Source organism: Marmota flaviventris, chromosome X (genome assembly GCF_047511675.1).
Source record: "Marmota flaviventris isolate mMarFla1 chromosome X, mMarFla1.hap1, whole genome shotgun sequence".
Lineage (NCBI taxonomy): Eukaryota > Metazoa > Chordata > Mammalia > Rodentia > Sciuridae > Marmota > Marmota flaviventris.
In genome coordinates this window covers 41111576-41122227 of record NC_092518.1, presented here as the reverse complement: position 1 = coordinate 41122227, position 10652 = coordinate 41111576, and the positions used below count along the sequence as shown (strand labels likewise).

General features: G+C 40.7%; 1 non-coding gene across 1 annotated transcript; it reads right to left on the bottom strand.

Annotated features, from left to right (window-relative positions):
* Positions 1–423: 423 nt before the first annotated feature.
* LOC139703386 (U6 spliceosomal RNA) lies at positions 424–530 on the bottom strand. Its single transcript, XR_011705763.1, has one exon. It is a non-coding gene; the product is annotated as a U6 spliceosomal RNA (small nuclear RNA).
* Between the last annotated feature and the right edge of the window lie 10122 nt (positions 531–10652).

The window sequence follows — 10652 nt, the reverse complement described above, 5'->3', positions numbered from 1 at the left end:
CCCACAGATACCAAAATCTGCAGATGCTCAAGTTTCTTGTATAAAATAATGTAGAGAAACCAATGGAGGATGGAAATTAGGCAGGGGAAGGGAAGTGGGGGGTAATAAAATAAAACAAATTATGCTATGTATAGGTACAAATATATCACAATGAAGCCCACTTTTGTATATAATTATAATTCACCAATAAAATATTTTTTAAAATACTGTAGTATCTGCATATACCTATGCACAACCTCCTGAATACTATAAAGTGTATCTAAATTACTTATAATACATACTAAAATGTAAATGCTATGCAAATAGTTGTTACACTGTATTGTTTAGTGGATGATAATAAGAAAGCAGTCTACATGTTAATACACATGCAGTTTTCAATTGACAGGCAAAATTGCACATATTTATAGGGTGCCGTGTATTTTTTTAAATATGGAACACTTCATGAATTTGCATGTCATTCTTGTGCAGGGGCCATGTTAATCTTCTCTGTGTTGTTTCAATTTTAGTATATGTGCTGTTGAAGCGAGCACCCATGTAACGTTTTGATGGATGTATGTATGCGTGTGTAATGTTTAAGTTAGGTTTAAGTATATCTATCTCCTCAAACATTTATCATTTCTTTGCACTAAAAGCAAAGTTTTTTTTCTTCTCTCTTTTTAAAAATATATAGTACATTAGCATTATCTATTAGTCAGGCAATCAGAGAAACTTTACCTCCAAAAGAAGTGGTCTACTGAGCTTCTCTGGGTGAAGTACTGTTGCTGCTCTAGGTGACAAGTGTAACGTCAGCATCAATGCCAGACCCAGTGCATCACTACAAGGACCTTCATCACCACCGTCTGTGAAACCTGCCCATCTCTCTCCCAGACTCTCCAGAATGGATTTTAAGCAGTGCTTCTTTCATGTCATCTTCTTCTAAATTGAAATATATTCAAATTATGATTGAGTTTATCTGTTAGGGAGACTCTAAGGCATACCCTTGTAGCCTAGTGGCAAGGGAAGCTGCGAAGGCAGATTTCTATTTTATTCTTTGAGAAAAATGTGGACTGTAAGGGTAAAGGTGTGATTTGACAAAGGGAGAGGGATCAGTGGCATTGCAAACTGTTAAATTTTGCTGGATGCGGTGGCACCTCCTTATAATCCGAGGAACTCCAGGAGGCTGAAGCAGGAAGATCACAAGTTCAAGGCCAGCCTCATAATGTAATAAGATCTTGTCTCAAACTAAAAAATAAAAACAGCTGGAATTAGCTCAGTGATAAAGTGTCCTCTGCCCTGGCTCAATCTCTAGTGCTGCAGGAAAAAAAAATGTTAGATTTCCACTCCAGGGACCACATAATCTAACTCCCTACTGCTTTACGTAGAAAAGGACTTTCCTAGTATCACACAATTATCAGTGACAGAGCTGATTCTGAGAATCACGTGTGCTTTCAACACTCTTTTCTACCAATAGGCATTGTTTTCCATCACTCAACTGTATCATGTGGGACATTCAGACAAGATGCAGTCAGTTGGGAAAGAAATCAATGAAAAGCTGCTATTTCTTCTGTTATCCACTCAATATATACTTAATGAGCATCTAATATATTCTAGGCACTGATAAACAATGTTCAGTCTAGTGAGGTTAATAAGTAAGTAAACAGACAATTTCAATACAATGTTAGAAATGCTGTAGTAGAGAAGCATGGTTAGCTATTTTTCCTTCAGAAAAATTAAACTAAATTTCTCATTCCTTGGATTTAAACTTGGTTTTTAATTCAAGGAGCTCAAGAGATCTAGATAGCTCACAGATAATTTTCAGACTTAGGTCCATCAAGGTTCTGTGGACTGCCCAAGGTTGCTAACCCTCCATTAGGCATACCTCACTGGAACCCATTCTTTATTGTATGGTTGGCCTCTGGAAGTCCTGTTTCTTCATCTGTGAAATGACTCATTTGCTCTGAAGATTGAACAATATAATACCTTCGTCGAGGTACCTCTGGTTGCTAGTAACAGATACCTACCTGAGCTAGCTTAGTCAGAAGAAGAATATTATGTGGTATGTGAAGTTTCATGGAACACAAAGTCAGTAAGAAAATTCGTGATTCAGGAGGGACTGAAGCCATGAACTGGGAAGTCATCAGGAATCAGGGAATTTCTCTCTCCCTTTCTTTTTCCAATTACTCTCTTGGTTAATGTGGTCTTTCATATCTCAACATTCACCTGGATTCTCTTTATAATCCCAATTTCCATTTCCACAAACTTGACAAAATACAGTTCCCAACATGGGAAAATCCTGGGTTTTAGTGACTGATATAGATTGACTAGCATCTCTGAATTCCAATTCCAGATTCTCAGTGAGGGCGATGTGAAAGGCAGCCAAGGCAAGATGGTGAGTGAGGAAGTCCGGGGCAGGGCCAGACCAGAGAAGCATGGAGAGGGTTTTCCAATGAGGTCAACTTCCTGGTTGACAAAAGTGCTCCTGGACACAAGAGGGGGACCCATACACTTCCATACTCATGCTTTCAAGCAGGGGATCCAATAGAAAAACTAAAACAGACATGTGGACAGAGGGGGCACCAATGAATAATAGTGAGGAGCTCATGGGCAAGGGAGAAGATAAGGAAAGAAGGAAATTCCAGAGATCATAAAAAGAACAGGCCAAAATTCTCCCACCAGAGTCCCAGCTTTGGGCCTTCTTCTCTTTGGAAAAGTCTATCTCTGTATCTCTGTTGCTTTTGCAATAAACCTGCAACTTACTTGCTATCTCTGTGTCCTGTTCCTCAAATCTTTCTTTGCTGAATGGAAACAATGAACCCAGCACTCCTAGACAGTAACATCAGGATGGAATCCGGTTGGCCTGGCTTGGATCAGGGGTTCTGTGTAGTTCCATCAGTTTGGCCCAGAAGGCAGGGTTACAACATGGCTCCTGTGGGGGGGTGGGGATCCAGTTTTTGGAGAAGGAAGATTGACAACTTGGCAGACCCCTCAAAATGGTTACTGTAAGAGAGGGCATTGAAAAATATAAATAGTGGATGATATCAATAATTGCCATATTTCTCTCTCTCTCTCTCTCTCTCCTCTCTCCCTCTCTCTCTCTCCTCTCTCTTCTCTCCCTCTCTTTCTTTCTCTCTCCCTCCTCTCTCACTCCTCTCTCTTCTCTCTCTCCTTCTCTCTTTCTCTCTCTCCCCTCTCTCTTCTCTCTCTCCCCCTTTCTTTCTCCATCTGTCTCTCCTCTCTCTTCTTTCCCTCTCTCTTTCTCTCTTTCCCCTCTCTCTTTTCTCTCTCTCTTTCTCCCTCTGTCTCTCCTCTCTCTTCTCTCCCTCTCTCTTTCTCTCTCTCCCTTCTCTCTTTTCTCTCTCTCCCTCCTCTCTCTTTCTCCCTCTGTCTATCCTCTCTCTTCTCTCCCTCTCTCTTTCTCTCTCCCCCCTCACTCCTCTCTCTTTTCTCTCTCCCCTCTCTCTTCTCTCTCTCCCCTCTCTCTCCTCTCTCTCTCCCCCTCTCTTCTCTCTCTCTCCTCTCTCTTTCTCCCTCTGTCTCTCCTCTCTCTTCTCTCCCTCTCTCTTTCTCTCTCTCTCCCCCTTTCTCCTCTCTCTTCTCTCTCTCTCTCTCTCTCTCTCTCTCTCTCTCTCTCTCTCTCTCTCTTTCTCCTGGTAGTAATAGATTCCATTCTTTGGGCCATAAAGGTGGTAGGCACATGAATCAAGTTGGATTGATACCTTAGTCAAGCTCACTATGTTCTGTGGTTTAGCATCTTCTTCATATCCTTTCCCCCTCTATATTCTGGAATCCAACATTTCCAATTCCTCTAGGTTTTATCTGGAATTTTGTGTGTTTATAATATGATATACATGATTACAAGGATTTCATGTTATTTTCTGACTCTGAGCCATGTCCATAATGAAAAATTCAGGAATGTTTTCTGAGAGGTATCTGGGTCACCAGATGGAGATGTAAACCTTTCCCAGAAATCCCCTGACTTCCCCTAATACGTCAGTAGCCCAAACTAAGAGAAATCACTTGCAAAGGAGAAGAGCATGGCTCCTTCCCCAGTGCTGGCCTACATTATCTGAGACCAAGATATTTCTTAGCCAGGTGTGGTGGTGTGTGCCTGCAATCCCAGCTACTCAGGAGGCTGAGACAGATATTTGCAAGTTTGAGGCCAGCTTCAGCAACTTAGTAAGTCTCTCAGCACTTAGGGAAACCCTGTCTCAAAATCGAAAGAAGGACTGAAGATGTTGATCAGTGGTAAAGCACTCCTTCGATCAATCCCCAGTACCAAAGGAAAAAGGGAAATGTGGAGGGGGGTGGGAGATAGATAGACAGATAGATAGATATTGATTTCTGCTAGACACTTTATCAGTAAGGGGGTTTCTGTTATTAAGAAGATATGATTTGGTTACTTGGGTTTTTTTTTTGGTGTTTATCTTGTTAAGCTCTTTATATACCCTAGAGATTAGTGCTCTAACTGATGTGTGAGGGGTAAAAATTTGCTCCCAGAATGTAGGCTCTCTGTTCACCTCACAGATTGTTTTATTTGCTGAGAAAAAACTTTCTAGTTTGAATCCATCCCATTTATTGATTCTTGGTTTTAATTCTTATGCTATAGAAGTCTTATGAAGGAAGTTGGGGCCTAATCCCACATGAAGAAGATTAGGGCCTACATTTTCTTATATTAGATGCAGAATCTCTGGTTTAATTCCTAGATCCTTGATCCACTTTGAGTTAAGTTTTGTGAATGGTGAGAGATAGGGGTTTAATTTCATTTTGTTGCATATGGATTTCCAGTTTTCCCAGCACCATTTGTTGAAGATGCTATCCTTCCTCCATTGCATGCTTTTAGCCCCTTTATCAAATATAAGAAAGTTGTAATTTTGTGAGTTAGGCTCTGTGTCCTCTATTCTATACCATTGGTCTACTGGCCTGTTTTGGTGCCAATACCATGCTGTTTTTGTTACTATTGCTCTATAGTATAGTTTAAAGTCTGGTATAGTGATACCACCTGCTTCACTCTTCCTGCTTAGAATTGCTTTAGCTATTCTGGGTCTCTTATTTTTCCGTGAAACACTGTGCTCTATATGTGTAATAAGAATTGTAATGCATTCCACTGTTGTTGTGTATTTAAAAAATAATAGTAAAATAAAAATACATAAAATAAAATAACTTATTTTATAAGTTTTCACACATTTCCAGAGTGGATTAATGTACCAAGATAATATGTTAACTAAATGATTTTAAATTTAAATTTTGCAATAAAGAGAACTTAAAAATAAAAAAAAATAAAAAAGAAGATATGATAATGCTTTCTCAAATTGCCTATAAGCAAACTGTGAGTTCCAGGAGGATACAGGCTTCTTGTGAGTTACTCCATCTCATTTTGACTTCCTTCAACTTGGAGGCCTTCTCCTCTATCCTTTAATTTCCTTCCTCAGTCATCCTGTTGCATAACATTGAACCAATTTATGGCTCATTGCTCACTTCCTAGAGGGGACAAATGCCTGACACACTTCAGCTCTGGTTAAAGGAATGCATGTGGCAAATAGGATAAATAAATAATTTGACGTCACTTTTTGCATTACCTGCCTACATTCTTGCAAGCAGAAATAGATGTGAAATATTTAATATGCATGAGCACATAGGATGGCAGGAGCAGGGCTCCAGAGGCAGGGGTTTTGTATTTAAACTGTATTGTCAATAGCTAATAGTTGTGGCAACTTTGGGCAAGTAACTCAGACTCTCTGTGCTTCAATTCATCAGTTTGAATAAGGATCATAATACCATTATGTAACTCAGAGGTTTACTGTAAATATTTTAGAAAATATTTTTAGTTATAGATGGACACTATACCTTTATTTTACTTGTTTATTTTTTTATGTGGTTCTTAGGATTGAACCCAGGGCCTCACCACTGAGCTATACAATCCCAGCCCTTTTTGTGAATATTGAAACAAGATAATACAAAATCCTTAGTATAGTGCTTGTGTATTGTAAGTACTCATTAAATATCATTATACTGTAGCTATTATTCATGTTACTAGAAAAGTCTGGAATAGAACAATGCTTGGATCAAAATAGTGGATCTCAGGGTATTTAAAAACGTTTCTTCCTTGTGCTGTATTGAATTTTCCAGATGTCCTGAAATGAGCACACATTGTCTAGATAATCAGAATATAATACAAAAAAAGATTTTTTTAAAAAAAATCAATATTTAGACTCCTACATAGCCATGAAACTCAAGAATGATCTCAAATGGGGCCCATCTGAAACCATCCAAACAACTACCTGCTCCTGGCTTTTAGCACAACAATAGGGCAGATTCATGACTATACCTCTTAGACTCTAATTGAGCAGGAAAAAGCATGGGTTCACATTTCCCAGAATTCCTGGGACAAAACGATGAAATGATAGATGGAAATATATTTTTTAATATTTACTTTTTAGTTGTAGTTGGACACAATACTTTTATTTATTTATCTTATGTGGTGCTGAGGATTGAACCCAGGGCCTCATACATGCTAGGTGAGTGATCTACCACTGAGCCACGACCCCAGCCCAAGAATGTATTTTGAAAAACTGAAATCATATATGGATGGAAAGGATCATGATAATTAGACTCAGAGCCTTTGAATTTAGTGAGGTCACAGGAGACCAAACTGCTAACCAATGAACTTTCTGAATAGGCAGGACCTGAGGGTGTTTTAAGTTGCAGTATCCTACTCTGCAAAGCAAGACTGGTACTTGTTTTGGTATTACTAGGGAGACTGACCCCAGGGCATAGGGAAGGTAGGAGGAAGGAAAATATTTGTTAAGCCCTTGGAACTGTAGGTTACTTTACATCTAATCTCAAGGAAGTTAATATCCATCTGCATGGTAAATGTCAGAGGGATTTCCTATCATTGAAGCCTGGCCTTAAGGCCTTGTGTCCACATGGTAATCCCATTAAAAATCACTCCTGATATTCACTCCATCTAGAGGCAAGCAGGTAGTGGACTTGGGAGTTTTGAATGATTGGTTCATTTGTAGAAGAGCCCTGGGAAAATAGAAGCAAAATTCTTTCCACTGGAGAAGAATTTGGCGAAAACTTGGAAGCCAGTCTCAGTTCTACTGGGAAAGACTATAAAGTAAAGAGGAGGTGAGGGATGACAAAAAGTTTTTAGCAGACTTATATATTTATTTAATATAAATAATCAGCCTGGCATGGTGGTCCATGCCTGTAATCCTAGACTTGGTGGACACAATACCTTCATTTATGTTTTATGTGGTGCTGAGGATCGAACCCAGTGCCTCACGCATGCCAGGCCAGCATGCTACCACTTGAGCCACATCCCCAGCCCCAATCCTAGTGATTTGGGAGGCTGAGGCAGAAGGATTGCAAGTTTGAGGCCAGCCTCGGCAATTTAGTGAGACCCTAAGCAACTTAGTGAGCCACTCTTTCAAAAAAAAAAAATAGTAAAAAGGGTTGGAGATGTGGCTCAGTGGTTAAGTGCCTCTGGGTTCTTTCCCCAGTACACACACACACACACACACACACACACACACACACATCTATAGGAACAGATACAAACAAATGGGACTGCACAATTCTTTAGCTCAGAGGCAACGAGAACCTATATCTTTCTCCTCTTCCCTCAGCAAGGGCAATTTTGTCCATTACTTTGCCTTCTTAATGGCCTTCAAATGCTGGAGAAAAGTTAAGTGCTGAAGTCCTGTCAAGGGCCAACAGGAAATGCTCCATGGACTGATAGTTTCCTAGGCCACTTCCAGAGAATGTAGCTCTTAGCCCAGGCTGTTCTCTGCCACCTTAGGATTCACAGGATGGGAGTGGAAACTTCTGTTCTCCTCTGAGCAAGTCTCTTGGCTCTCTTCATTTTCAGCTCTTTCTTCTGTTTGTTCCTTTGGATCCTACATAGGCAGAAGGGACAAGGTTAGGCCCTCAAGGACTTCTAAGATGTGCTGCTTGAGAGAGAGGGAGCAGACCATCCAAAGGTTTGCCCTAGTGGCCTGGCCAGGATGCTGGCATTGGAGCATTGGTAACTCTCATTTCTCATCCTGGGGATTCATAATGCAGGAAAACCCTGTGATCCAGTCCATCATGTCCTGACTCCAGGCTTGGTCCCTAAATAACCCAACTGTGAAAGAGCATGTAGGCCAATCTTTGGTGACCAACACTCTAGGTGGCCATCCCTTTAGCAGCAGAACAGATGGTGGTAATTAGTGCAGTGATTGATGCTCTGTACCAGCTGCTGGCCCATCAACCAAGGCCCCTTGTCCTCATCCCTGCTGAACTGAAAGTACATACAGTACTTGCCATCTTTCTTGGTAGCTGAGGTTGTGCAGATGAGACACCAGGTCTCAGGGCTCCCTGTTGGGTAGGGATGAGCCACAGGATTGCGGCAGCTCCTCAGGATAGACCAGAGTTTCTGGAGGGCAAGGAGGAGGAACTCGCTATTAAGGATGAAGGAGATCATCAGCATTTCAGATGCAACTATATGCCACAGTTTTACAAAGTCCTGAAAGTTTTTAAGCAGAACAACTTGTTTAAGTTGTGACAAGAACCCTAGACACCTGAGCTCCAGTCTGGCTGTACTACATATTAGTCAGGCAGCCTTGAGTGAGGGATTTTAAGTTCTCCTGACTTCAGTTTCCTCAAAATGTAAAACAGAGAATAGAATAACCATCTTATTACTCAGCGCTAAAAAAGAACAAAATCATGGCATTTGCAGGTAAATGGATGGTGTTAGAAAAGATTATGCTAAGTGAAGTTAGCCCTCCAAAAAAAAAAATGCTGAAAGTTTTCTCTGATATAAAGGGGAGACTCAAAGTGGGGTAGGGAGGGAGACCATGGGAGGAAGATTATTTCTAGATAGGGAAGAGGGGTGGGAGGGAAAGGGAGGAGGCAGGGGAATAGCAAGGATGGTGGAAGGTGATGGTCATCATTATACAAAATATATGTAAGAAGATTTAAAATTGGTGTCAGCATACCTCATATACAAACTGAGATGTGAAAAATTGGTATATATGTGCATTAAGAATTGTAATGCAAAAAAAGTACATGTATGATGGCATAATTTGGCGTGAACATACTTTATATACAGAGTTAAGAAAGCTTGTGCTGTAAATGGGTAATAATGAGTGTAAGGCATTCCACTATTGTCATGTATGTAAAAAATATAAATAAATAAATAGATAGACAGATAGATAGATAAAAGAATACAATGGAGACAATGTAGGAAAAGTGCCCAGGACAAAGTTTGGAACACAGGAGACATTCAACAAACAGAAGTCATAACTATTGTTACTGAAAGGAAGGCCAGATGCATGAACTTGATTTTCAAGTCCCTCCAGTTCCCGGCCCTAACCTCAACTTCAGCCTTGTCTCCCACCACCTATCTGTTGTGATTTTCAACTCCAATCCTTCGGGATTCATTCTTGTTTCTTTGCCCTGCCCATGAAGGGATCCATCTCTTTGCCTTTGGTTTTCCCCAGCGAAGACTGCTATCTCTCTGCGCTGGTGTGAATATGTTCCCGAAAGTTCACATATTGGAAACTTAATTCTCCAATGCAATCGTTTTAAGAAGTAGGACATCTAAGAGGTGTTTAGATCCTGAGATCTCTGCTCTCATAAATGGATTAATGCTACTCACGAGATTGGCTTCATTGTTGTGAGAGAAGGTGTTAAAGCTTGGATCTGGAATGTTCCCCCAAAACTCAGGGGTTGAAGGCTTGATCTCCAATGCAGCAGTGCTTAGAGGTGGGGCTTTGGGGGAAATGATTGGTTCATGGGGCTCTGACTTCATCAGTGAATTAATCCATTGATAGATTCATGGTCTGATGGGATTATTGGGAGGTGAGGCCTAGTTAAAGTAAGCAGGTCACTGGGAGCATGCCCCGGAAAGGTATATCTTGTTCCCAGCCCTTTCTTCTTCCCTGTCCTGTTTCTCTGCTTTACAGCTGCCATGAGTTGAGCAGCTTTCCTCTGCCATGCCTTCCACCATGATGTTTCTGCTTCAGAGCCAGCCAACCATGGACTAAAACCTCTGAAACAGCCCAAACCAATCTTTCTACCTCTAAGCTGTTTGTTATGGTTTAGATGTGGTATCCCTGAAAAGCTCATGTGTGAATCAATGCAAGAAGGTTCAGAGGAGAAATGATTAGGTTGTGAGAGCCTTAACCCAATCAGTGGATTAATCCCCTGATAGGGATTAACTGAGTGGTAACCGAAGTGGGAGGGTGAGGCTGGAGGAGCTGGGAATTGGGGGCGTGGCTTTGGGATATATATATTTTGTTTCTGGAGAGTGGAGTCTCTCCCTGCTTTGTGATCAATATGTGAGCTGCTTCCCTCTGCCACACTCTTCTGCCATGATGTTCAGCCTCCCTGTAAGTAAGCCCTGAGGAGTGGAGCCTCCTGCCTATGGACTGAGACCTTTGAAACCATGAGCCCTTAAATAAACTTTTGCTCCTCTACAATTGTGCTGGTCTGGTCATTTAGTCTCAGCAGCTAAAAAAGCTAACTAAGACTGTTTTTCTCAGGTATTTTTTTATTTATTTGTTTTAATTAGTTATACATGACAGTAGAATGCACTTATATACTTTGAAGTATCATACATAGATGGGCTATAATATCTCATTTTTCTGAGTATGCATATTGTAGAATCACATTGATCATTTTTACATTGG